This window comes from Gossypium raimondii, chromosome 8 (genome assembly GCF_025698545.1).
Source record: "Gossypium raimondii isolate GPD5lz chromosome 8, ASM2569854v1, whole genome shotgun sequence".
NCBI lineage: Eukaryota > Viridiplantae > Streptophyta > Magnoliopsida > Malvales > Malvaceae > Gossypium > Gossypium raimondii.
The window spans coordinates 11,354,762-11,359,689 of NC_068572.1; the positions used below are offsets into that span (position 1 = coordinate 11,354,762).

Consider the following 4,928-nt stretch of genomic DNA (forward strand, 5'->3'; position numbering starts at 1 on the left):
ATTTTTTTGAATGACGCTACATACTATAGAAGTCATAAACCCAATGCACCAGCTTTCAATTCCTTATTGATTCGATTTCAAGCTTTTACTTACATCAAAGTATACGAGTCAGACATATATAGTTCGTCATCCACTCAGGATTTAAGACTCAGGATTTAAGTATGCCACACTATGAACGTCACAAGTGAATAAATTCATAAACGGATTCAGGATCTATTCTTCTTGGGTTCAATCGGTGTACTGTCAGTCACATCCATGTCTCTATTTTCTAGGAGTCATCTACTCCGATGCCCAAGACAAAGGATCTCTTCAATTGGATTTGATAGACGACATGTTAGTCTTTCAATCGGTTTGCTCATTTCCAATTAGACTAAGGGTATGTTTAGGTTTTTCTATCAATACAAGTTGTCTTTTCGTACTATGATCCGACCACATAATATCGCTTAGTATCAGTTTAAACATTAGACAACCAATGAGCAACATTTGCTTCCATTTTGCTTTGCATGCAAAAACCATGAGGAAAATTATACAAAGTATATTAATGTAACCAATGGATTTGTTTTATTAGCCAATCTGTTTGAAAAAATTACAAGTATACATTGATGAAAATACGACACTCAGGGCACTAAATCCAACATTTCTCATTTTAACTAACACGTTCTCAAGTACACCTTTTGGGCATACTAAGGACCTATCAACTAATTGCAGTGTTATCGACGTGTTTTTTAACTCCCCTAATATGAGTTTCACATAGATTGATAGGGGTACTAAAATGATATTGGCCCCTAAATAAAAAATGGCCTTGCTAAAATATCTATCCCCTATCTCTATAGAAATTGTAAAACTACCCAGATCTTTTAATTTCGAGGGTATTTTCTTAGCAATAATAGCACTACAAAAGGAGTATATGTTAAATTTATTAAGATATGTTTTATTGCAATCTATTTTACAAATTTAGGCTTAATTTGGATGGGCGGTGTGTTTAGCTCCAGTGAGGTTAAAAACAGCGGTGGCGGTGAGATTAGTTGCTGTAGCAGTGAGATTAGAAACAGCGGTGGAGTGTGTGTTTGGATTCAAACGCAACTGTAGCGGTGAGGTGAAAATAGAAAATGACTTTTAAGGGCATTAGATTAAAATGATATATAATAGAAGTTTTAAAATTATTTAACAATTACAAAATTAATAAATGATTAAAATTATTACAATTATATTTTTTCAATAATAAATAATTAAAATGAATTAAAACTAGAGAAAATTCAAAAATTATTTTATTTAATATTTCAAAATTAATCATATATTTAATTATAGGAGAAAACGAATTACATGTAGTCCGAATTACATGTGTTGGTTTTTTTAGCAAAAAACTAAGGAGAAAAAGAAAAACGAATGCAAAGAAGTTTGAACAAGAAGAAAACTGAATTTGATTTCAAAAAATTAGATCTTTTTCATTGACATGAGAAGCATTTATGTTACAATGAAATATGGCAGTTAACTAATGTATAACTGCTCCCAAAGCCTAGATAGAATTACAAACAAAATGTGGCTGACATACCAGCTATAACATCAAACATAAATTAACAACTACTCCTACTAAATTTAAGTATAAATTACATTGCAACTAAATCAAGTTACAAATGAACAAAATAAACAAAATGCTGCTGCTTATCTGGTTCAGCTAGGATGTTGGTCTGCATGCTGGTTTGCTGCTGGTTTCCTGTTACAACAAATTAAGTAATGCATCAAATTAATGTTGGTATTCAAGAAACAAATTAAGTAATGCATCAAAGTATCATTACACCATAGCTACTTAAATATATGAAGAATACTTTCAACTTCCTAGTCTTGAAAGCTGAGAAGATAGCAATAGAGATGCCATGAACACTTCCAAATCATAATTATGCATTATAAAGTCTTAGCAACTAGCATGCATCATATACAAGCTGATGTCATTGATATGTAAGTAGCAGATTTATATCAAACCATTGAAAACACAAGCGTGATAGCAGAAACGGAGTCCTTGCTGAAAGCAACTGCCAGACTACAGATACAACTGCAATTTCCCTTCCTTTATACCGATTTATCAGATACCAGTGATCATTACTTTATCTTGTTGGATCATTTAAGCTCTTCAGCTACTGATACAGCACAAGAGGAAGTCCAGCAGGTGGAGCTGCTACAAATAGACTCACATACTAATAATATGTATATATCTATCCTTCTTGTTATATAACAACTAACAGGCTCCCGATTCAGGGATAGCCTATCTCTACTTGATGAATCTGTAATCCAAATGAAAAATGAAGTTTGAAAATACCTGCAAATCCAAAATGTTATAAGCATTCCCAGACTCATCAAATTCGCATGGTAAGTTTGGAACATATCTCCTCAGCTCATCTACAATGAATTGGTAGTGGTAAACACCAAATGGGAGCATCTTCATGATAATGAAATCTTTACCCAAAGAGTGCAAGGGTTCTCTGAAAGGAGAAGAAATAAAAGTTACTGCAACTTAGATTGTGAAAAGAAAACTGCTCAAGCTAAAGAATGGAACTTCAAACATAGACACCATAATAGAGATTCCAGTACATGGTCTTCCAATTGTCCCATGATCCAGTAATAGCTACTCGCTTGCCACCAAAACACTATGTTATCATCACTGCTCTCTTCTGCTCTTGGTGGAAATCCTTGTAGCGCGTAGACTTTTGTACCAGTGGATGATTTCGGATTTGCATCATTTGACCAGGTCTGAGCAAGGGAGCCTCAGAGATCTAGAGAAAGAATTGCAACTCGATTGGATTTTCCATTACATGTATCTCTATCAACATGTGTCCTTAGATATGCCAAATCATGTGTTAGATAATAGAAAGCCTTCATAAACAAGCTTTTCTTTTCTTTCTTTTTTACGAATGTTGTACAAATTTTCAAGCAATTTCATTTCCTTTTAGCATAATATGCAGAAACCGATCTCCTTCAAGTTTACAGCATAACCAGGGACATTAAGAGTAGAATGACACCATGCCAATGGTTTTTAAGGCCAAAACTGTTAGTTTTGCAACAATGAATATTGCTATAAGGTTTAACCCTTCTAACATGAAAGCATGTAACAAGAAGTCAACAAGCATCATTGTATCACCTTGAAGATTCAAATGGACAGATATCGTACATACAGTGAAATAAAATATTCCATTTACACAAAACAACAACTATTATGATAAAGAAACAAAGAATTACAAGCCTATTTCTTCGAAGCAAATGAGAATACAGAAATGCAGACCATAAAATAGGCTGTAAATTTGAGACCCTACAAACATAGCGGGGTAGCAATAACTAGTAAGAGCCAAGGTTTCTAGCTCAGGGCACCCAATCCCTGCCTTCAATACACCTAGTGTTCCATGAGTTATGCAAAAAGTAAAAGGTTTATCTTTTCTACTATCTCAGCAACCATAGATGATATAAAATTATCTTTTTTGGTAATGATTAAAGAGGCAAGCAGCCAAATTTAAGAGGGGGAAAAGAAAAACAAGACAAAAGGTACAAGAATACATGATCTAACTGTTTTTGCACGTAAGAAGCAACATTAAAATTTGTATGGAAAGGTTCCAATCTATGTGCAGCAGTAGAATATAGTATAGTCCAAGCACAATGAAAAGGGAAGTATAAACTGAAATGATTCTTTAGAGAGCTAGTAATGCATCCCAGGCTCTCATTTTTCTTCTTGAATTAAACAATTCCGAACATTCTGGCCATCATACTGAAGAAGTATCATATTAGCATGTGTGAATTATCTAATTCAAGATAGCACTGCATTTTCATACATTATTTGGTAACAGTTCAAAGATAAATGTTCCGCCTCCATTCAATATAAGCCAAAGATTCCACCTATCTACCATTTGGTTCTTTGAAATGATTTAAATCTTGAAGCATGTTGAGATCCTTTTCATGCACTGATCTTAACTGTAAATCTAATGCTGAGAAGAGAAGATGAAGAACGGAAGAAGAAAAAGGAATGAAGAACGGAAGAAGGAGAAGGAGCCTTACCTGGATGAAGGAGGAACCGGAAGAGGTCCTTGACCAAACTGATTTGCAACCCAAGGGGAAGGGGAAAGGGGAGAAGAAGGGTAACCAAACATCAGAAAAGCCGTAAGCTTTTACAAGTTATCAAACAGAAGAAGCAAAAGAAATAATATATGGTTAAAAGAGGAAAAGAAAAAGCAACTGAAGTTGCTAAATTTTTACTGGACCAAAAATCTCTAGTTGGTTTGGGGCTGACCAGCGTAGTGGAGATGGCTTCTCACCGGACTGGCATGTTGAACCAAACGGCTGACCAGTGAGACAGCTACCATTACCCCCCCCCCCCAACTACACCTCACTGGTATGCGATGACAAACCAAAGGAAGCCTTTGTTTACAAGATGAATAGTCAATTATTTTCATAAATTTATTATGATAGAGAAATTCGCTTCAAGAAAATTGAATGCGTATTTGAATTAAGCCTTCAATTAAGCATGAGGTTCAAGTAGAGGGTAAAGCTTGAGAAATTGAAATTAAAGATTAGTTTGAAAACTAATTGTGTATTTTAATCGAGTCATTGGATGGCGATTTTTCTTCTCGAGGTGGCTAGGAATCTACCTAATAAGGACGAGACATGTCCCTGTCCCTTGCTCATTCCCAATGTTTTTTTTATCTTCTAACAAAAAAAAAAAACAGTAAATCATCATTTCATACTATTTTGGTAAAATAATCGTAGTCATACTATTTAAACCAGTGATGGAGCTATATATATGATTGTGGGGTTAACTTATATACTTTTTAAATTTATAATTTGATGGATTGACTCTACAAAAAATTTGAAAAATGACCCACCAGATTTAAATATATATATTTTTTATAAAAAATTAATTTATATAAAAATAATTTGATCTCTTTTCA

The 4,928-nt window shown here is 33.9% G+C and overlaps 1 long non-coding RNA gene across 1 annotated transcript; it reads right to left on the bottom strand.

Annotated features, from left to right (window-relative positions):
• Positions 1 to 1,463: 1,463 nt before the first annotated feature.
• LOC105790790 (uncharacterized) lies at positions 1,464 to 4,183 on the bottom strand. Its single transcript, XR_008198885.1, has 3 exons — positions 4,039 to 4,183; positions 2,315 to 2,768; positions 1,464 to 1,714 (listed from the first exon to the last, which is right to left on the bottom strand). It is a non-coding gene; the product is annotated as an uncharacterized LOC105790790 (long non-coding RNA).
• Between the last annotated feature and the right edge of the window lie 745 nt (positions 4,184 to 4,928).